Source organism: Protopterus annectens, chromosome 11.part0 (genome assembly GCF_019279795.1).
Source record: "Protopterus annectens isolate FY-2018-M chromosome 11.part0, PAN1.0, whole genome shotgun sequence".
In the NCBI taxonomy this organism is placed as follows: domain Eukaryota; kingdom Metazoa; phylum Chordata; order Ceratodontiformes; family Protopteridae; genus Protopterus; species Protopterus annectens.
The window spans coordinates 74,451,761-74,476,968 of NC_056745.1; positions in this window are offsets into that span (position 1 = coordinate 74,451,761).

Below are 25,208 nucleotides of genomic sequence, written 5' to 3' on the forward strand. Positions count from 1 at the left end.
AGGCACCTCACTTTCATTTTGCTCCATCGTACTCCTGCAATGATTATCAGTACCTTGATCTAGCCACTAGAGGCACCTCACTTTCATTTTGCTCCATCATACTCCATACTCTTGTAATGACTATCAGTACTTTGATCTAGCCTCTACAGAAACCTCACTTTTGTTTTGCTGCATCGTACTCCATACTCCTGCAATGACTATCAGTACCTTGATCTAGCCTCTAGAGACACCTCACTTTCGTTTTGCTCCATCGTACTCCATACTCCTGCAATGACTATCAGTACCTTGATTTAGCCACTAGAGGCACCTCACTTTTGTTTTGCTTCATCATACTCCATACTCCTGCAATGACTATCAGTACCTTAATCTAGCCACTAGAGGCACCTCACTTTCGTTTTGCTCCATCGTACTCCATACTCCTACAATGACTATCAGTACCTTGCTCTTGCCACTAGAGGCACCTCACTTTTGTTTTGCTCCATCGTACTCCATACTCCTGTAATGACAATCAGTACCTTGATCTAGCCACTAGAGGCACCTCGCTTTCGTTTTGCTCCATCGTACTCCATACTTCTGCAATGACTATCCATATGTTATTTGCCCTAGTTCCACAGCCTTCCTTTACCTTTGGCTCTTAACATCACTTTTCCTCATACCCCTCATACCCCTTGGTGATCACCTCACGTGAACATTTCTTATTTGTCTGTACTATACAGCCACTGAGATACTTTTTTTAGGTTCATCCCAGTCTCTCATCTCACAAATGCCATAAGCTATTCTTCCCCAGAGGTTCTTTCTTCTCCCCTCAATACTGCATGGCAACAGGCTTTTTCTTCTACTTCATGCACCTTCTTTGTTTTCCTCTTTAGCAACATACAGTCCTCATTCCACTAGACTGTTAAGGCACCAGATTCTTTTACAATGCAACTTTTTTGGCTTCACGAATTTCCCTACATTAATGACTTCCTAAAATAATCTCATCTCTTTAGAACTTGTCAAACTTCCATTTCACCTCACGGACCTGCAATATTTCAGTCCCTTCAAAAGATCCACTATCAGCCAAACTCACTTGTCATCTTCAGAATGTCACCTTTAGGGCTAAGTTTTTCCTATATGATTGTGTATTTTTATTTACCTTATAAGGTATAATATTCTACTCCACTAGCAGAAAAGTGGGATAACAGGTGTGGATACGCTCAGCATAACATGTTAGTGGCATGAATGAACTTGTCATCAAAGCATTTTAACTTTGTACAGAGTTTTGGTTTTGATGGACTATTCGCTGGTTCACATAGTAGAAGCATCATGATATCATAGTTCCAGTACTGCAAATTGTCAATTTTGCCACTATATAGCCATAAAAATCTGTATTAACAATACAGCATGTGAAGCATTACCTAAAAAGTACCTTTTGTAAAGATGCTCTTTCAAAATCTGACCATTAGAAATGCATTTTCATTCCATTTTATATCATTTATGCCCTTTCTTCTGGAGCTTCTGTTGGACCACTTTCCTGAATTATCTTTCAGCTCTCCTCATAAGGCATAGATCTCTCTGAATGCTCTACTTCTACACTCCACGACCACCACTGTCTTCTACAGACTAGTGTTAGATCTCACTGGAGCATCTTGGGACTCCATTCAGGTTTAGATGTTCCCTGTTGTGAAATGAAGCTAATGACTCTTGTAAAGAATATGGGGGTTAGTAAGTAAGTCTTGCAAGGATGCCTGCATTTATCTGCCTCCTAGAAGAAAAACACAACTTTAAATGTGCAGACAGAGGCTTAAAATGCATAAACACATACATGTGTATGTGTTTACATGGCCATGCAGATGTACATGTAAATTCATGCATGTGGTGCATCTGTGTGCGTGCATTATGGAGGCTGTACACTTCCAGACACTTCTGGAAAGTAGCAGTACATTGAATTTCGACAGCATATACTTGTTTCAGAGGCAGACCATAACCTATAACATCACGGCAAAACCTTTCTGATGTACAGTAACATCAAAGCTTGTGTCAGTACTAACTTTAACTTGGCTGTTCCTCAAGGGTTCAGGAGTAAGTATTCTATAACACCCAAAGTTACCTGACCAAAAATTTGTATTTTTATAATTGTGGGAGGTAGAGTACAGAGCACTTTAACCCCAGCACCACATTTTTTAAAGAGCAGGGTAATTTAACACTGATTCTTTCAGTGTTAGGGGTGCAGTGTTGCACCTTTCATGTACGTGTATGAATCCCTGATGACAAGCATTCACAGACATCTCAGTTTCAAATCAACAAGACTCTCCAGAAACACGTGGGCATTTCTGAACCCCTGCCAAAGTTGCCGTACACAAAAAATCCCATCAATTTTCCAGCAGTCTGGCAGCTGTAAACAAATGTCGATATACTACTTTGTTAAATGGCTCCTTTACTGTTGTATGCAAAAGAGAAGAGGAGGCTACAGTTTAAAAAGATATGAGATCACATCATTCTATAATTAACAGTAGCATCTACAGAAAGAAAAGTCAGTAAATTAAAATTACTTTGCATACATTATTTTTCAGATGTATATCTTAGGGAAATATGCTAATATATTAAAGATAAAGGAATTTAATTGTACATTAAAATGGCTGAAAGTTGGGAGGTTGTACTTAAAAAGGCAGAATTATGTTTTGAAGGTTCAATCAGTGAAGAGTGACTGTAAAAAAGTTAGTAAAAGAAATGACAACATATTTTATTTTGCAGTCATTCCCACTCTCCTAGACACACATTCATACACAGACACACACACACACACACACACACACACACACACACACACACACACACACCTGATACCTAAATATAATCATCCATAAGGTCACATGCTCAGAGAGTAGGAAGAAATTCCCTGTCTTGCAGATTTTGTTTGCAGATTTCTCCTGAAGTGATATTTGATCAATCATTTTTATCATCCCCTCAGCTATATTTGGCTTGTACACTAAGGAATTGTGCAGTAATGTACAGTTCATCAAAGAGTTACGCTCATCACCAAAGGCTACTAAAAGTAAGATTCTCATTTTCTTGTAAGAAAAGTGATATTAAAGTTGATTAAGGTGGTGTAGAAAGGACGCCCTCCTGCATTTATGCTTTACTTGGAGGGCACAGACATGCAAGGTGTGTTGTAATACCACCCATTAGGATGGGCTTGAGGTTCTACTAGTTGAAGAAGATGGACTAGATTGTAATATTTAGGAACATCGTGTACTTACTGCAACCAGCAGCCTAAATGGCTGTAGCCCATTTTCTTCAAATATCTGCCATCCTTCCTCTTCATCTAAGATGGATGGGGACCATCCTTCCTTTTCATCTAAGATGGATGGGGACCATTCTTCCTCTTCATCTAAGATGGATGGGGACCATTCTTCCTCTTCATCTAAGATGGATGGGGACCATTCTTCCTCTTCATCTAAGATGGATGGGGACCATCCTTCCTCTTCATCTAAGATGGATGGGTACCATTCTTCCTCTTCATCTAAGATGGATGGGGACCATTCTTCCTCTTCATCTAAGATGGATGGGGACCATCCTTCCTCTTCATCTAAGATGGATGGGGACCATTCTTCCTCTTCATCTAAGATGGATGGGGACCATCCTTCCTCTTCATCTAAGATGGATGGGGACCATCCTTCCTCTTCATCTAAGATGGATGGGGACCATTCTTCCTCTTCGTCTAAGATGAATGGGGACCATCCTTCCTCTTCATCTAAGATGGATGGGGACCATTCTTCCTCTTCATCTAAGATGGATGGGGATCATTCTTCCTCTTCATCTAAGATGGATGGGGACCATCCTTCCTCTTCATCTAAGATGGATGGGGAGCATTCTTCCTCTTCATCTAAGATGGATGGGGACCATTCTTCCTCTTCATCTAAGATGGATGGGGACCATCCTTCCTCTTCATCTAAGATGGATGGGGACCATTCTTCCTCTTCATCTAAGATGGCTGAGGTTTTGGAGACTTCAGTTTGTGTGATTTAATATTCTTCTCAATGTATTTGTTTTCTTATGTACATGCTTCATTTTTGAGTGGCACACCAGAACTCTGGAGAAGCAATCAAGAATTTGGGACATGGTAGGTAAATGGGGTGCATTAGAGTCTGGAAAATGTCACCTACCAAGCTGCCTAAGATTTTGCCTCAGTCCAATCGGTTGAAGCAGCTGCATTATGATCATGCATATCTAATGCTGTAGTAAATACATAACTTTCATTTGTATTATGTCAGCTCAACCAAGTCATAAACAGTGCCAGCATCAATCCAAATGATAAACATTCAATGGATAACAAAACAGGTTTTGTCAGAATGTCCAATACACCATGGACCAACATTGATCACACTAGACATGGTCTTCTCCTTCATAGGAATAGAAAGCATTGTAGCGGTTGCATTGTTGCCTTACAGCAAGAGGTTCTCCAGTTCAGTTCTCAACTGGAGTGCCTTCTGTGCGTAGTCTGCATGTCCTCCCTGCATCTGTGTGGGTTTCCTCCAGGTGCTCCAGTTTCCTCCCATGTTACAAAGACATGCATCTGGAGCATTTCTCCCCGGGCCTCTGTTGAAAATTGGCTTTGTTCCAAGTTGGACTTTCTTGGTAAACAAATGTTAAAAAATAATAAATAAAAATAGCTTAGAAAATATACAGAATAAAATTAAGTGTACTTAAAATGCATATTCTGTAGCATAACACAACTGCAAGTGTAACTTGATTTTGGGACTGAGATTCTCACTGTTTACCATGTCACATGCCTTTAGATATTTCTTGTCATATCATGTTTGCAGTAATTATTTGCAGTATCACATGTTGTTTCACTGACTGTAACCATAAACAAATCCTCAGCTATTACATGCTAATTACTGACATGGAGTTTACTTTCAAAGGATTCACCAAGTCTAGATCCTCTGTCTTCAGTGCTGCTAACCCAGGTGTAATTACCAACTCTGGTCCATGAGGGCTAGCTGGGGAATGTTGCTAGGTACCACCAAATGGCTGAAGGAAAGTTGTGTGTAGACAAGATAAAAGCATGATTTTTGTACCATCTAACTACTACCCATCCAGGCATACAACAAGAGTCAAGCAAATATGAAATTTGTGAGGATATCATTAGACATCCACGGCTGGACAGATAAATTGATTTAATGGCATTTACTTCCAAGGAAGGTGACATGGGTAGGATATATACAAAAAAATCTTTAGCCGGGACCATGCTAACCAGCTTGCATCTCCTCTGTGGAAAACTATGTGATATAAGGCCCCTGAGAAAGGTGTGATCACCTAAGGCCAGCAAGGAATAGAGCAACAACAACAAAAAAAAAACACATTTCACATGTAACATTATGTCTTTATGAGAAACTGCACAAAGTTCACGAGTTGAACAGGTCTCATTTTTCAGCAACCTTTCACAGGCTAAACACATTTTTTTTTTAATTCAGTGTTTTTCATGTCTGTTTATTTGTCAATTAAACATTAAAAACCTCAGTACTGCATTAGCAAAGTATTAACAGTGTTGCACAATCCACCCATCTTAGATAATGCACTACTTTTTTCATGAACGTGAGATAAGATGCTATTTTTGCTACTAACTGCTTATAGTGTAAAGCTAGCTATTACAGCACTAGATTGCAGTTTGGTTTCTGCGGTCTGTAAAGAAAATAAATACAACTAAAAATAGGGCATTTGGATTCAAATGATAGGCAACTTAATAAAGTATATTGTAACCAAAGCTGAGAATGCATGATAAAATGCAACTCTTTACAGAACGTTAGCTAGTTCACCTGATGCCCTATGCAGATCCTAAAAATGGCATCCATCTCAACTAAAAGAAAATCCTTTCTGGTTGTGCAAATGTAGCAATCTGCTCACGAAAACTATACCAAACTGCTACACTGAGACACACATTCAGTTCATGCTAAGCACTTATAAATGCATTAGCAGTATTCATTTATACTTCAGTACGATACCTGCCAGTCACACCAGTTGGCAGATGCTACTACACATACCTCTCAACCTCTTAATGCAAGAAATCTGGACAAAGCCTGACAAAATGGGGGGACAAAGGCCCGAAAACAGGGATAGATTTTAAATGTTCCCCTTAAAAACCTAGAAAGTTGCTAGATTAACAGGGATTGTGTTAACATACATTTGCTGAATGATTGAAGTCTAAAAGTCAAATGTATATCATTATTTGGTGACTTCAGTCCTCAGATTATACCAGCGATTTGCCAGAAAACCACAAATTTTATGAAGTACAGACCAAAAATATATGACAAAAATGTGGACATTCTGCGAAAATCTAGACAGTTGAGAGGTAAGCTGCTACCATTTTTGGTTGCTTATGCTCATTGCAGTAGTGTATATGATGCTTTCCTGAAAACCCATTCCCTATATACAGTGTCTGGCTTGCCATCACAAAGCAGGCCCATTTTTTTGGGGAAGGACCAGGAAATTAAAGCCTGATTTCTTAACGTTGTCCAGTGGGGAAGAAAGACTAGCTCTACACACAGTGTTGTCTTTGACTCTTCAGTGAGAAATTGATATATTTATTCCTATCTTCCCTGTCCTGATGACCTGTTATACACATATGCATGCTGCCGGTGTGGGACCTGCAGTGCCATCCTAGAAACACTCATATGGAAACACACAAACACACACCAACATTTTACTGCAGCACAAGTTAATACTTAACATTCTCGGTGCACATCCAGGTTCTGCACTTTTGCATTACAGTCAACCCTCACCAGGTGTCAGCAGGTATCAGTATAACAACCTGGTGTGAAAAATCAAGGTAAGACTCTGATACTGAGAATCCTGTCCACTCCATGAATGAAGCCTTGGTACAAATAAAAGACCACTGGATTCAACAACTGGCTAAACAATCGGTGTGATTCCCATGGGAAGATCCAGTGCATGCCAGTGTGGAATAAGATGCTTCAACAGTCCTACTTGCTTTGCAAGGGTTGATCTGCACCTCTCATTTAAAGGCTTCTGCATACTAGCTGAAGCTCTTACTGCCAGGGCCGGATCCAGCATCAAATGACCTAGCAGTTGCCTAGGACTCATTGGCTGGGGGAGGAGAGCTGACTTGGTGGCTGCCACAGCATTTAACCTTTAATTAAAAAAAAATTAAAATGTACTTGTCTTTTTAAACAGCATTCTTTTTTAAGAATGTACTCTGCATGAGTCGAAGCATACACATAAACATTGCGGCTGCTTCTTCTTCTTGCTTCTGTGTGTGATTTAAATTTTCTTACAACACATTCCACCCTTCCATGAGGTGAGATGAGACATACATTCCTTTAGTGGTGATAAGTGTAGTCAAGGTGTGAACGTGTTTGTAATGCCCTAATTAGGGATGGCCTGTTAGTTAATTAGCGATGGTGAACCAGCTCAGTTAGAGATGGAAGACTTGCTGAGGCTCCAAACCTGTTCCTTGGTTATAGGAGACAAAAACCTGAATCCTCTACACCAAGTACCTGACTGCTAAAAATGTGAGTTTCAGTGCATTTTCCAGGAATTGTGAGTTTCAAGAGAACAGAATTTTACTGTTACTTATGCTAAGTTTGTTTTCAGTGTGCAACTGTTTTCTTTAGCAAATGGCCATCAGTGTTTGTGCTATAAAGCCTGATCACAGTGTCAGTAGCACAGCAAATAGCATATTTGTCTTTAGTGTAGAAAGCTGTGGGTTCTACTCCCACACCATGTAGACTGACTGTCCCTACTGGGGTGTACTTTAAGCAGGGGGTGATAGTTCTGCACTCTTGAGTATGTCATCCTTTTGATACAATGCCTAGTAACTGAACCTGGTGTCAGTTTGCCTGGTATTTCCTATTACAAGATTATCATTTTTTTAATGTAACATAGGCAATTTATTCTTCAAAGGCAGCAGGAAGTGAATTTGTAGATAAAACACTGAAATGTAAAGTTGTTTGCCAGCAGAAACCTCTTCATTAGTTACAGATCATTTTAATGTGGAATTATTCAGATGATTTTTACTTCTGCAGAGAGTGCAGCTTAACTGATATTGGTGGATTGTAATGTTATAAGTTTGAGTAGTCTTCTATGGTTGAAATGTTCCAAGGTGGGTAGTTTTGTCATTATTGGTTTATACGTTTTGTTTCATTGCTTACTGGAAAAACTACAATTTTAAAACATGCTCTAAAACGTGGTGCTGTATTATACAAGGAATATAATTTAAGCATTGTTGCCTCACAGTAAGACGCTGTCCGGTTCGACTCTCAGCTAAAGCGTCTTCTGCGGGGAGACATGCGTGAATGGGCATACCTTCATTGAAGGTTGTGCGTCAGGGCTGGTAACTCGGCATGTAAAAATCAACTACCAATCATTAGCGGACCGGAGTTCCTCTGTGGCGACTCCTAACCAGGAAAAGCCGAAAGACACAACAACAACAACAACAACAACAGTCAAGAGGATGAATCAAAAATATATGCATGTATGAATGGTCCTAAAATGTCTACAAGGAGCGTATGATTTGAAAACAGCCTGAAGGTAAACTTAATCCACCACTGGCCAGATGAATTTTCTTTGAATGTGGGTTTCAATGCCGTTTCAATGAATGTGAGTTTCAAGAGTAGAGAAGGCTACTGTTCGTGTTAGGTCTGTTTTCATTCTGAGACTGTACTGTTTTGTTATCGAATGTCTATCAGTGTTTGTGCTATAAAATTTGAAGTTTTAAATTTAAATCCAAATATCTGTAATCGTAGAAATAAAGAAAATAGTGTGTACACTGACAGGTTTGAACACAATGTTTGTGATAACTGGGGAGAGATAGCCAAGTAATGGGATACTGGAATGAATGCAGGAGGGGCTGCTGTGGGGGGGCAATCCATTACCCTACTTCGGGCCCCATTTGATCATTATCCATATCTGCTTACTGCCCCATAGTGCTTTTCCTGTTTTAGTCCAGCTAATGAACATTCCAAAGCAGCAAATGTATCAATATCAAAACGGAATTAATTAAGATGGCTCTGCTTAATGCCAGAAGTCTAAACAAGTCATCCATCCATGAGGTAATCCTGCATTTGGAAGGTATCCATATATGTGCAATCACTGAAACATTGCTAAAATGCCCAGAAATCACTCCCCCATGCCTGGCTTTAGCACCTAGCATGATGCAGACCAATGGCAACTGTGGTGGCATGTCCATATTACTCAGGGTCCATACCATCCCATACAGATTCCCAGCGACCCACAAATTAAAACAATGAGTAACAAGGTCACACAGAAAAAACAGTCATTGAAAACTAAAAGAAAAATCTAGCCAAGCTACATTTTCCACTGTGTGATTCCTTAAAACCTCCTGTATTAGAGGTAACAAAAGGATAAATGCAAATGACCCCTTAAAGACATCAGATGAATAAAACTCTTTCTCACTGTGGCAATATTAATACCACACAAAAGCCTGTCCTTTATCAGCTCATCCTTTAAGTCACCAAACCGACACATTTTAGCTCTTTTTCTCAACTCAGTTGTATAAGCTGCAAATGTTTCCCCTTATTTCTGATCTCTCATGTAAAACAAATGCCTCTCTAAGGTAATATTTATCTGGGGGTTACACATTTCTCTGAACATGCGCTTCAAACACTCGTGGTCTTCCCTTGATTCAGCTTGTACAACAATATGATGGTCTGTACCTTCTCCTTCATATACTGCTGGTGCACACACAAATGAACATTCTCTTTCTATGGCTTCTGACCAGCTAGGTTCAGCAAAATTAATGATCTTCAGTGTGCATCTCTATCCATATAAGCTGGTTGTATAAAAATATCATACTCTTGCACAAATATCCTCCAGTTCTCTGCAATATTCTGATCAAATACAAGTGGTTGGGGGTTTCGAAATCCGTCTGCCATATTAACACATATCAGGAAAGGGTTTTGCAAATAAGCACAAATATATACACATGCCAGAAACTAATACCAGTATTTGTCCAATGCCTTTGTGCTGTGAACTTATGCCTTTTGGGCTTTTTGGAATTATGCGAATTAACAAACTCGTAGTACCTTCGAGTAACTGGACTTTATGAAATAAACTTCTCGGGCATTTTAGTTCTTTTGCAATATCATTGGAAAGGCTAAAATGCTAAAGTCATTTATCATCATTTGTTAAAGTCGTTTATCATCATTCTAAGAAACATTCAATAAATTTACGATGTGACTGAATAACTCATGAGCACTGTAATACTCTTGCAATGTTGTCTTTTGCAAGAAAACACCTCTTATCAATGTAAGAAACATGCCAAGTAACTGCACAATGTGAATAAATCAAACATCTGTGGCCCAAAACTCAGTAACTTTTTGAAGTAGTTGGCACTTTGCGAATAACTGCATACAGCACACTGAAATGTCGCCAAGATGGCGGTAACTTGTTAGGCAAGTCTTTGCAGTACAAGAAGCACTCTGTAATGGCAGCGAATAAACACACCCAACACAAGAAACCATTCGAAATGGCTAAACTTTGACTGCACTTCACAAAATAGTTGCACTTTGCACACAAACTCTTTGAAATACATGCACAGCAATAAGCGCACACTGTAGGCACTTTTATACACTTTGAGATACTTTGAATAACTTTAGTTATGTCCTTGATACAATATGAAGTCATAGTTATGTCAAAACACAGCACTTTGCCAAAACACATACAGTCGCCTTGCATTATTTTTGCTTATTGTGCCCTTTTTTGTCCTTATTATATTTGTTTTGCTTGTTTAAGCCCTCTTTATGCCCAGTATACTTTTCTTGTGCTCGTTGGACTCCAGACATGCCCAGCTTTGCCTTAAACACATTTGTCTTGCTTTAAATATGCTCATTTTGCTTTACTGCATCAAGTGCTTTCATTTTAAACATTTTCTTTAATAAACAAACTTTTCGTGCTTTCCACTTGCCTGATAATGCTGTTTACATCCTTACCCTTTTTGTCTTTCGTGTCAAATAAATAGTTTCTGCTATTTTTCATTACCTCTGATTCTTTCTGGCTATGTTTGTGCTCTTTTTTTCTCAGTTTTGCCTTCACTGTCGTCTTTGCATCTCATGGCTCCGAATATTCTTCTTTCTTCGATCCCAGTTCTGACATCACGTCGCGCCCCTACCTAGGACACAATAGGAGAGTCTTCATGGGTTCTGTTTAAGCAGCTTTATTTTATACAAACACATCACTATGGAAGACTACTGACTTTAACTTAAACAACTTATATACAAACTAACAACTGTGATCATGCATGCTCTCTCTCCGGCTGCTCCTTCAAAATAGCACTAGGGATTGCACGTATCTGTAATTTCTATGTGCACATACAGCCTCACATGTTTCTTAAAGATACAGCATATGCGCATGCTTATGCTCTGATCTGCAGTGATGTAGAAAATGATTGGGTAAATTATAAGTGGTGTATAATGTTTGCAACTGGGAGTGCGTCAGTATGGTTTGTGATGTAAAATGCTTGCAACTGAGATTGTGTCGGTGTAGTTTTCATTTATATAAATGTATTATTGCCTCTGTGTAAATGATGGTTTAATAAAGATGTTTCTTGTTTAGAAAAAGGGGCAGGAATTAAATAAGGTTATATGATATGTAGCAATATATGTGAAGTATAATGTTTGTTAATGTTAATTTGTTAATAAAGTTGGATTACTTTGTTTTATAAATGTATATCATTTGCCTACATACCTCTCAACTGTACAGATTTTCACAGAATGTCCAGATAATTGCTCATATTTTTGGCCTGTTCCTCTTTCTCCCTGGCAAATCACTGGGATGATCTCAGAATTGTAGTCACTAAATAATGACATACATTTGAGTTTCAGACGTCTAATCCTTCAGAAAATGTATATTAAAACAAATCATGTTACTCTAGCAACTCTCTAAGTCCATAAGAGCAATATTCAAAATATGTCCCTATTTGTACCCCCATGTTGTCAAGCTTTGTCCAGAGTTTGTGCATTAAGAGATTGAGAGGTATGTCTGCCTATGTCACAAATGATAATTCAGTAAAGGTTTTTAAAAAACTGGGCTTAACTAAAATGCCCAAACGTCAACATTTGGCAGAAAAAAACATCCCAAAAAACAAAAGCCAGCGCACAAAGGTGAAAGGTGCCTGTGTCAAATATCCATTTATTACAGCATAAATTAGGCAAAAACAATGTTTTTGCCTAATTTATGTCGGAATAAACAGATATTTGATGCAGGCACCTTTCACCTTTGTGTGCTGGCTTTTGTTTTTTGGATTGCCTTTATGGTATTTTGGGGCTGTGCACTTGCCGTACTTGCAGGTATTTTTCATTGTAGAAAAGAACATCCCCCCAGCATATAACACTGACAATACCTCACTTCAAAATGAAAATGTGCTTAGAAACAAGGGAACATAGGCTGGTACTGCCTCTCCTTTCATTGCCATGGTAGCAATCCTTCTATTTGTCACAGCTAATCTCCAAGGGAGTGTCATCCAAATCTAAAGTTGATATTGTAGCCTTGAATCAGACCAGTTATGGAGTACAATGCTCCCTTTGTAATGTACCTCACCAGACATAGCAAACAGTTGGAAAGACTCCCAGGATTCCTCACAAAGAGGATCACAGCCTTAAAATCCCTAAGCTACCAGAAAAAAAGAAGCACTGTCCCTGTATTCTGTGTCTCATAGGCTCCTCAGTGGAGACCTATGTCAGGGACAAGTAGTCCTGCATCTCTTCTACCTTCAGAAATCAAACAGCCCCAAAAATACCAGAAGATGAGACCTAAACCTGTTTCAGTGGAACAATAAAACAAGGAGGGCAAACATATTACTCTTTGTCTACCTTACCTCTGGAATAGACTACTCCTACAGATAAAGTAGTGTGATAGACTATCTTCCCTCAAACAGGACCTGGATGATTGGATGGGTATTTTTAAATTCACCCCAGGTGTGACAGGCCTGAGTCTATGGTGGGAAAAGGCAAGGCGTACATTTCACTTTCTGGAAAGCTGCTGCCTTCTTTGGAAATCCTGTAGTTGCCACGTGCTTAGGCCTGCTCTTGTTTGCCACGTGTTGCATTCTATCTACATTTGCTCTGGAACCAACTGAAACTGTGCTCTTGTCACTCGCAAGCATGCTTATGTGTTTTTCTGTCACCTCATGGATTTGATAAATCTCTATGGCTTTTTCACCTTTAAATCTCTGGCCCGTAGGACGTTTTCTCTCATGCAGCATAGGGAATGAATATTAAAATGCTGTTGATGGATCATCCTTTTGAAAAAACAAACAAAAATGAACCACAGTAATAGAATTTTAGAATGATCTGAGCTATTAAGCTTATATAAACAGGAAAGCAGTCATTTTTATATGCATAAAATCAATGCGGCATGCACAAAATGGTATTTTACGTTATAAAGGGAATATGGGGTATTTAATGTGGATTTGCCCATGACATATGACATATATGTATATATGTGAGTGTGTGTGTGTGTGTGTGTGTGTGTGTGTGTGTGTGTGTGTGTGTGTGTGTGTGTGTGTGTATATATATATATATATATATATATATATATATATATATATATATATATATATGTCCCCTATAAAATCTTAAAATTTCAAAACTTCGAACCTCTGATTACCGAAGTCCAGAGGATTGAAGTCTTGAAATATCAAATCAACAACAAAAAAAAATATCTGAAACATTAAAACTTCTAAAGTCACATTTTTCCAGGGGGGCAAGCCCCCTTGCACCACCCCCCCATACCCCCTGCTATTTAAGCATACCAACTTTGGGATCGCACTACAGTGAAGAAAACAGTAAAGTTCCCATTCCGCACTGTATGGCAATCTCCATTGGCAAGTTTTGACATTTCAAGACTTTGATCCTTTCGGCTTTGGTAATCAGAGGTTTGAAGTTTTGAAATTTCGAGATTTGGTAGGGGACCCATAGATAGATAGATAGATAGATAGATAGATAGATAGATAGATAGATAGATAGATAGATAGATGGATAGATAAATATGTATTTGTATATATGGTTCTACTGCATTATATTAACCCAGCACAATGTTGATGGCCAATTCATTGAACATAAAAGGTTGACATATGCAGGTGGTTGACAGGTGTGAGAGATCGATAATCCCTGAGTAAAAGAATATTCGATTTCCCAGAGGATTGTACAATTTCAGAGTTAGTATGTATACTTAATGGGGGGGGCATGCATGGGCACTTGCTCCCCTGAAAAAAATGATGTTATTTGTTGCACTCATGTGGTTAATAAAGCTTCATTATTTTATTTTTTTGTTTTTGTGCTCTTTTTGGATACAATAACTGCTGGCCACTTGTGTTTCATACTTGGTACTTTCTGGCCGTGCAGAACCTACGTGCACAGCATTTTTGTTTGATTTGTTGCACTCATCAAGGGTCTTTTTGGTGCGTGTGGTAAAGTGACAATGTTTGGTTTGTTGACTTTTTGCAGTCAACATTTTGAAGGTTCACATATGGGCTACTTATCTAAATTTAGAAAACCTCTCTCTCGATATATTTATATATATATACATATATATATATATATATATATATATATATATATATATATATATATATATATATATATATATATATATATAAACATGACTGGAAAAGGAACAAAAAGTTTTCATCTTACGTTGGAGATATCGCTTGTTTATTTACCTAAGTACCACCCTTGACAACTCAGCTGCTTTTCTTCCTTTGCATTAGTAATTTATATAAGTAACAGAGATACAGGAAGCAAACAGCATGCTGACATCTTGTATTTCCATCACAGATTCCCTTGTTATAATGTTGTGGCATTGATGATACAAGTCATATTCCAAATGTTAAGACGGCATATTTGTGAGCAAAGGAAATCAGAAAATGCAACAGTTGGTCACCCTTTGCTAAAATAGTAACTTGTCAGTGTTGAAAACTCACAAACAGCAGTCACTGACATGCCTCTGAGCTGACCTGCTTCCCAAATTATTTCCAGAATATGTATCATGGTCTTACACTTTTAAAATTATTATTTTAAGTGACATCCTTAAATATGGTCAGCATTTTCTATGTTCAACATGCACAGAATACAATATATGCTATCTTTCAGTATAGCATGTTTTCATTTGTATCAAAAGTTGAAGTCATCTGGATAGTCAAAATATATCAGCTAGTAATACAGTTAACAGAGACACTTTTTTAACTTATTTTTAAATACATTGTTTTTAAGTAAACAGAGATGGCAACAGTGAATCAAACTGACATAACAATCAGGGCCGGATCCAGCACTAGGTGACCTAGGGTAGCTGCCTAGGGCCCAGTGCTGGCTGAGGAGCCCGGTCTGGAACTCTAACATTAATTAAAGAAATTCTGAACTATAAAAACTTCTGCTGAGTAGTCTGGGCTCTTTAAAATAAACTATTTCTGGCTCTGCATACCTCCCAGTCTGTACAAAGAGCAGAACTCCTGCTGGGTCCTTTAAAATAAATTATTTCTTGCTCTGCATGCATTCCAGTATGTACACAGAGCAAATGAGAAACATTGAGAATTGGCATGAGCTTTTGAAAAGCTCTTGCAGTATTGAAAGTGGGGCAGCAAAAGAGAGTGCTGATGTTTATTTTTTATTTTTCTTTAAACAGGAGATATTTTGCCAAGTGTACACCACCAGGTATGGGAGATTCAACCTCTAAATTAACTAGCAGTAATGCTAATTCTTGCCAGGAGACGTGCATCATGTTTGTTTCCTCAATGGAAGAAATTACTCTGTTTGCATGCACCAATGCAGCCAGGTATGGGAGAAGTTTCAACTACACCAAGCACTATGCTTATTTTATGTGTGTATGCACGTGCACTCATATTTTTGTGTGTGTGTGTGTGTGTGTGTGTGTGTGTGTGTGTGTGTGTGTGTGTGTGTGTGTGTGTGTGTGTGTGTGTGTGTTGGAGGTGGACAAGGTGTACATTCATGATAGCCATAATGATAGCAGGGAATATTTTCTGTGAGTTTAAACTATTAATAATTAGGCCGCATTTCGCCTGCTGATCTTAATAGCTGATCATTAATAGGAGTTTTTGACACAGACATCATAGAAGGATGCCGTCAACAATGTAGCCATAACTGCTGCATTTCAGAGATGCCTGCAGATAAAAATAACTGACCCTGCTGAGCTACTCATGTCTTTGAAGGACTAAAGTACATTTATGTAAAGCAAATTGGAATACTTTAATCTGGCTATTCTTATCACAATCAGCCAAGGGAGATGTTCACAGTATATTAACTGGCTGTAATTGTACAAATATTGGTGGAATAGAATGACAGCAGTTTGAGTGGCCTTTTATGGTTGAAATGCTCTGAAATTGGAGCTTTATTGGTTTATATGTTTTGTTTCACTGCTTACTGGAAAAAAGGTTCAAAACTACAAATGTAAATATTGTAACAAATATTGCTGTATTAAATGTTGTTGCTGCATTGAACAAGACTCAGAAAGGTGAATCAAAGCATGCGTATATACATGGTCCTAAACAAGTATGCAGGGGATACAGTTTGAAAACAGCACAGATGCCAAGGTACACGTAATCCACCACCGACTAAATGCATTTTCAAGGAATGCAAGCTTCACGCAATGTGAGTTTCCAGGGAAGAGAAGTTTACTGTTGCTTATGCTAAGTCTGTTTTCAATGTGAGACTGTTTTGTTTAGCAAATAGCTATTAATGTTTATGCTCTAAAATTTAAAATAAGCTCTTAAATTAAACTCAAGTAAAAAAAAATAGTATGTGCACGGATAGATGTGATCAATGTTTATGGTAATTGAATGGCAACTGGGGGGGCGGGTCCATTACCATGCCTCAGGCCCTATTTGAACATGATCCAGTTCTGATAACAATAGTTAAAATCATATGTGATTTAAGTTACATTTCTACCATTCTTGGCTAACAGCACCATGAGGAACAGTTATACATGTCAGTCATTGTAGTCTTTGTTGTGCAGTATTGCTGATTAGAAGAAGCAGAAAACACAGGTGTTGAAATTCGTTTCATAACAAAGTCTTTTTAATATGAAAGGTCATGTTCTTGCTTTAGCTGTTAGTAATCTGGGAGAGCAAGTTTTTCAGGTAGTAACTTTTGTAAATTTTGATCTGGACAGAACATCGGCAAAAAGATTAATCTTAAAATGGAGGGAAACCTGGAAATATATTAAACTCTTTAGAAATTAAATAATTGTTTATTATTTCAATACATTTGTGTTAATACAAATTAGTAAAAACTTTCTTGGTAGCTGTGCAAAGTAAAAAATCCTCCACTCACTACTGTCAAGTGAAACAACACAGCAGTTCATAATGGAAATTGTTGAGTACCTTCCTTAATCTTAAAGGGATCTTTTTCCAGTTAATATATATGCATTTCATATACATAAATATACATGTGTGTGTGTGTGTGTGTGTGTGTGTGTGTGTGTGTGTGTGTGTGTGTGTGTGTGTGTGTGTGTGTTCTAAATGACATGCTTATAATCATAAAAAAATTCATTCAAAAATAAAAAGTATTAACAAATCCAAATTAATGAACTATATAATAATAATCATCATTATCATCATGCCTGAGATGGTTGTACAGCTATTCCATATCTGGACCTCTGCTCTGACTCTGAGTAAGAAGAAGAAGAAGCCTGTGGTAGTACTGGTGGCCTGGGATTGGCCCCTCTGTGGGATTCTGGTCCTACAGCCGAGTGCTATGGAAAGTGCAGTTGTGTAAGTTGAACTTACCATAACAGTAGAAGTTCAGATGATGAGTTCTGCAGTAGCCTTAGCTACATGGGTTATATCCTGCCAAGGATATAACAGCTGCCCAGTTTCCAAAGCTTCATGGCACCTTTGACGTGCCCAAACTGCCAGGCAGCTCTACTGTTATGATAAGTTCAACTTACACAACTGTACTATGTTCATCATATTGATCACTGCTGCAGTAGCCTTATCTATATGGGTAGTTTAGCATAGCTAATTATATTTGAGTGGTAACTAATCCAGACTCACCAAATAAATAGAAAAGAATTAAACAAAGTTGGCCAGAACCACGAGCTATTATAAAATCCAAGTGGAATGTAATAAAATCCACGTTTATTGCAAGTAAAACTTTCACATAAAATGTTTCATCAGGCAAAACAATTAAAAGAAAAAAAGACACCAGATTTATCTACTTAATAGAAACTTGTGATTTAACCATGAAATGATTCAATTAACTTAAAGTGACATTCATTTGACTTGATTACGCAGCTCTTTTGAAACAGGTTTAATACTAAAAGCTTCATTAAGACTAGGGTATTATTGTTCCCTAAATATAATAATCACTTTACCTTCTTCTTTCTCTGTTAGATTTTTTTATGTCACCTCCCCTACTATGTTCAAATATTTCATGTAAAATCATAAATTCAGAACAATATGTATTATCTCTGTTCTTTATATGTTTGAACAATGTATTGTTTTCTACTCGTCTTTTTATCTCAGATAGGTGGCTGCATATTATTTTGTTGAGCTTCTATAACACTTGCAAACATCACCTGTTCCCTCAACCAAACATCCTACAGTAACAAACTTTATTCTTACCTACTTCTATCCTTCATATCACTTATCCCTAAACTTGTATTCATGTTTCAAAAACAAAAAGTTGATTTCTAATTTGATTTATGTACTTTATGACTTGCCAAGTTTTATTATTTGTTAATTTCTACTTCACTGTAATCTGATATGTGTGCTAAGCTCACTATGCTCCCATGTATTATGCTATATTATACCATGACCCCCCATTAATATTCCAAAACGTGCACGCTGATTGGCCAGCATGCACATTGTAAATCGAGTTATACTAAAGGAAAAAGGTCCGGTCGCCCGGACTTTTTTCCGTTAGTATAACTCTATTTTTAAAACATTGTCTCGCTATGTTAAATGGGTTTAACATAGCGAGACAGCTTTAAAATAAGCAACGGAGATCTCTGTTGCTTATTTTAAAGCTGTCACGCTATGCTAAACCCATTTAACATAGCGAGACAGGTTTTAAAGAAACAAGCAACAGAGAAAGCAAGCATCTCCGTTGCTTATTTTAAAGCTGTCTCGCTATGTTAAACCCATTTAACATAGCGAAACAGTAAAAAAAAAGCAACGGAGATCTTGCTTTCTCCATTGCTTTTGCCCACAGCTCTGATGTACTGCGCAGGCGCGCAGTACATCAGAACTGCCGCGGATGCCAGACATCTGCGGAAGGGCAGCAAACAGGCATTATACTATGCCATTATTTAAGAAAAGTAATAGTTTCTTTTCTTAAATAATGTCATGGTATAATAGCAATAACCCACTTCTGGGTGTGGGTAATGCTATATTTACCCACGGTTAGCTTTGTTTGGTCAACCAAACCACGCCAACTGTGGGTAAATCCAGCATTACCCACACGCAGGCGTGGGTTATTGCTATATTATATTGTATTGTATTTCCATGCGTTGTATTTTGGTGCTTTTCTCACCGGCCCTCCGCTGAAAATAGACCTGTGTCCAGTCTGACTTTCCTGGTAAATAAATGTAAAATAAAATAAAAAATAAAATAAATAAAAAAATCACCTTGGAGGTTCTGTGACTGAAGTCAAGAAAACCTCCTCAAAACAGTACTAGTGACCATAGCCCTGGAAGAAGTATTGACAGAGTCATGCACACCCTAAACAGTAGTGATTTGAGGAATAGAAGAAACTCCTCATACTTTCACAATATGTCAAATTAAACTTCATCATGTAAGTCTGACAATTTAAAATTCTGAAATTCAGAGCTGCAGAAATATATACATTCTTCAACACCTGTCAGTAATTTTCCAGTCCTTATTAGAAAAAGTAAGACTGGAATTAACTAAGTACTTAGCAGTAGTGGTATCAATTAAAGTTATAGCTGCTGAGTCAGGTTTGGGAATAGTGTATAAAAATTTAAAAGACTTAGGGATCCTATCTGCCTTTTTAGGGACAACTGGTTTACAATCAGGAAAAGTGCAGGCAGTAAGACACATATCCTCTAAAGCAACAGGACAGGAGAAATGGGTGTAGGTTCTGGAAAATCCTTCTGTAATGATTCATAGTATTTTCTGACGGACTGAGAAATCTCAGTGTTTTCCCATTGAAAACATAGGCACACTCTAGCAACAGTCTCAGGGAAAGAGAAACTCCAGAGGGAGAATCATAAAGTGAGCTGTCCCCTGAGTCTGAATCAGAAATCTGAGGACAAAACCATAAATTCATTCTTGCATCTTCTTTTGGATTCTGAACCTTGAATCTCTTCAGGAAAGAGACATCCCTCTTTCTTTCACCAGAAATTACTCTACAAGAAGGATTAATAGCCTGAATCAAACCCTGAGTCAGTCCCAGTAAACTATTCCTATCCAAAGATATTTAAGGAGAAGTAAACATATGCTTGGTTTTCTGTTTTGGCAGGAAAAATGGGGCCAATCTGTGTTATTAATTGTAGCCACTGCTTCCCCAGGGACAGGCACACCATTCTGACACAAGTGGGAACCTTCCCTGCTCCCTCTCCCAGGACAGACAAGAGTGGCATCCCTTGTCCATTGAGGGAACCCCAGTAGCTGCAAAGGACATGGTTACCCGCGGTCCATAGTGGTAGTAGGTGACACACCAGAGGGTTCCAGGGTAAAAGATAAGTAATCTGACCTACAACAAGTGGCCACAGCAGAGTCACCCACCTGCAGCTGAGGCAAATTGCTAGTCTGCTGTGGTGACAAGTTGTTTGCTTAACTTTTTCTTTTTGTGGCAGGCAGAACGACTGACCATGGAACTGACAATCTGTTCCATGTTCAAGACAAAAATAGTACCTCTATCCTGGGGAAAACAGGCAACAAATACCAGTAAAACTACCAGTCCACAAAACTTACTTTTTAACAGAAGAAAACACAGTAAAAAGCACTTTCAAACACTATGACGCCCCACAATGGATACGTAAACAGCTAGAGCCTAGCTTGTTATTGCATTTAATCATCAGCTCCATTCACTTAGAATTACTTGAATTTCAGTTTCTTAACTATTCTTTATTTGCAGGTGTGATAGCTCAATTAACATGTTTAGGTTTACTGGGGAATTTATCTGCTACTTCAGCTCTATGCCCGTTTACAAAATCAGGCAGTATGTTTTACAATATGCCATCTAAGAAAATGCTAGGTGTGTTCTGATTGCTCAGGCGTCCCATACAGGGGTTCTGTTAATAGGTAGCGTTCATTTCAGTTGGTCCTTGTGAGACTGCACCTATTAAAACAGGAACACTGATTTCTGAAGCTGTTGTAATGATTTACTTTACTTCTAATAAAGCAAAACTTTTATTCTGTTATATAAAGGAGTTGCCTATGATCTTCTTCTTTTTAAGTCCAATCACACTAATTTTAAAGGCAATCTGAGTCTTGTCAAAAGGAAAATTGTATTGCCTAACTGAGTTTCAGGTGGCCCTGACACAAATGGCTGCCAAATGCAAACTGACAGGTTCCTTATGGTGGGCTGGATTCTGTAAAGTTCATGGATTTTGCCACATTACTTCGATATCAGAGCTAAACTTGCAGATAACATTGTAATATGTAAATGCACCACAACAAACTCAGAATAGCTCAGCACACAAGGGAGTATTGCAGTAGCAACAGCTCACTGAACAAACCTTCAAGTAGTCTGTATGTAATGAGAAATGGTTGTCAAAGCATACTGTAAATCAACAGTTACAGAAGGATTATCACAATTCAAGCATCCCAGTGGTTATACATATATATGTATAACAGAATCTGTCCAGTAAGATTAAGGACAGCTATAGAATATAACTGATATGTAACCAGATATGCAAATATAATATGGTCTTTGCTGAAACAGTGCTTAGTTTTAAGCTGTTAGATACCACATGTCTAAATGCGAAAGACAGACAATTAGCATTAACAGCATTCAGTGAACTTGCTTTTATTTCAGGGAAGTTACCATAAAGTGCATTTTTAGGGAAAACCATCAGGTATGACACTGGATGTTAAGTCAAGACACAACATATTTTACAGAGCTGAACTTAAGCATCTGTGCTGCACACTAATGTGTAAAAAACAGCAGTTTTATGGTACACATGAATAATATATTAACATTGTCAGTCAGGGAGCAACTGCTTGGGAGTATTAGCTTCTACAGACTATAAGGTTCAGAGAGGTATAGGAACAGGAATTTCCATAGAATGTACTAGTGCACACTGCATGTGGTTAATATTCATACAGATGAAACGCGTTGAAAACAGGTAATACATTATTTAGATGTTGAATTTTTTCAATATGCTTTGGCGTGAGCTGAACAAACTGCACTTGGTCCTTGCACAGAATTAGAAATGGTGAATGCATATGCATGAGCAGAATATGAAGATGAATAAATAGCATATGTAATTCTTTTCAACACTTAAACAAATGTAGAAAATAATATCTGTTAGCATACTGTAAGTAATGTCTTTTGACTTATCATGGTTAGGGGTCACCACAGCGGAACTCTGATCCACTAATGATTGGCAGTGAATTTTTTACAGTGTCGAGTTGCCAGCCCGGCACCCAACCTTCAACACACCTACTCACGCTAGCAGTTACCTGCATGTCTTTAACGTCACTTGACCGCGGGGAGGACATGCAGACTCCACACAGAAGGCGCACCAGCCAGGAATCAAATGGGAGAACCTCTTGCTGTGAGGTGACAACGCTAACTGCTGCACCACCATGACCTACATCTGTTAGCATACTGTCTTCTTCTTCTTTCACCTGCTCCCGTTAGGGATCACCACAGCGGATCAACTGTTTCCATTTCTTCCTGTCCTCTGCATCTTGCTCTGTCACACCAACCACCTGCATGTTCTCTCTCACCACATCCATAAACCTTATCTTAGGCCTTCCTCTTTTCCTGTTACCTGGCAGCTTCATCCTTAGCATCTTTTTCCCAATATACTCTGCATCCCTCCTCAGCACATGTCCAACCCAACGTAATCTTGCCTCTCTGTCTTTGTCTCCAAACCCTCCAACCTGCGCTGACCCTCTAATATACTTAGTCCTAATCCTGTCCATCCTCATCACACCCAGTACAAATCTTAACATGTCCAGGAAGGCAGAAAACCAAGGTGAAGTTGCTGAACACAATACACAATGCCACTAGAAGAAATAGCGTATACTGTTTAATTAGCCGCTTTCGTACAAAAAACTTCATCAGAATAATAACATTGGAAAAACTGACCTCTTAAATACCATAAGGTAGTCATGTGATTAGTAAAACAATTAAGACCAAAATTAATACAAATCAAATATATTACTTCAGATCACCTATATAAGTTTAACTATTCATAAAAATCTAAAGAAAATGAGAAAATATTAAATGTCCTGTTTTGTTTACATCTAACCTACGTTGATTCAAGTAACATTTAATATTAATAGTCTCATTTAGTCCGGGAGGAATATCTGCCTTCAATTTTATTTGCCAGTAGGATTCTCTTTGTAATAGAAAATTCTTAAAATCTCCTTCCCTCATATCCTTCCTCCCCACTTCTAAAATAGAAAATAAAATTTTTTTAAAAGTTAAACAAATCAACGAATGCTTAAATAAGGCATTCCTTTCGTCCCTGGACTTGATACTATAAATATGTTCCCTTACCCGGACTCTTAGTTCCCTGGTGGTCATCCCTATGTAAAAAGCGTTACAAGAGGAGCACTGAGCGATGTAAATAACTCCTCTGGTTCCACAGTTGACAAAACCTGGGACCTCCAAAGTTCTATTAAAAGTACTAATAGAAATGTAGGGTCCCGTGGAAATGAAACGACAAAAGTTACAATGGTTGCAAGGAAACATCCCTCTTTTTTGGCTGACTGGCTTAACGACACTATTTTGCTGTTTCTCAAAAATCCTCTTTAAGTTTAAACCACTCTTTTGGACAAAAACTGGTTTCTCACCTAAAACCTGAAAAATGTCCTTGTTACCTTTAATGATGCCCCAGTTTCTCCTTAAAATATTTTGAATCTCCCTACAGTCTGAACTCATTTCCAATGAACATATCAAATTTGAATCCACTTTATTAGCTGTCCCTTTACTACAAACAATGTCCACATCTTTATCAGAAAGATTTAACAATGGGAAATAATTACTTTCCCTTTTAGACCAAACCTCCTTCTTGGTTCGATCCAAAAGGTTGACTTCATAGCCCCTATTGGTGAATAGGGATGAAATGAATGTAAATTCAGCATCCAAATCGGAGTCCTTGGAGGTCATACGGCTCGCCCGTATGAATTGACCTCTTGGGATATTATTAGTAATAAATTTAGGGTGGCCACTTCTGTAGTGCAAGTAACCATTGTTGAAAGTTTTTTTACGAAAAATAGAACTGTGCATTCTAGCTTCCAAAAAATCCCATTTTAAAGTCACATCCAAAAAATTCACCACTAATCCCTGACATCCCATGGTGAATTTCAGGTAATCAGACGTGGTGTTAATTTCCGTAAAAAACTGATCAACAATGGTACTATCACCATCAATAATGAAAAACAAGTCGTCCATAAAACGACAAAAAAGGCGGATGTTATATTTTTCCGTCAGCTTAGGTAAAAATTGATTTTCCCACCTGGCCATTACCAGGTTAGCAAATGCTGGAGCTGCTGAAGAACCCATGGCCACCCTCTTTTCTGGCGATAATATGATTTTCCAAAAGAAAAAAATTATTTTCTAAAGTAACCTCCAGTAGCCGACATACAGTGGAAATTAGGTCGTTACTAAAATTAGGGCAATTAATACACAAAAGATCCCGTATGGCTTCAACACCCTCGTAATGAGGGATACAGGTAAATAACGAAACTACATCCAGGCTAAACATGGTCTGTAGTTCCGGATTAAACCCTTGGGTACAGATAAACTGATTTATTCTCTTAAGGAAATGCCAGGAGTCCAGAATGAAAGATGGTTGTTCTGAAACAACAGGTCCAAGTATGGCATCTAGGACCAATGAAATACCTTCAGTAGCAGAATAAGGTGCCGAAACAATTGGTCTAAAAGGTGGCACAGTAGTCGATTTGTGTACTTTGGGAATCCCAAAAAGTACACCTATTCTAGGATATTCAATGTTGCAAAATTCATATAATTCTAGGGAAATTTCCCCATTCATAAGGGCGTCGTACAGGAAAGTCTGAATCAAACGATATCGTCGTT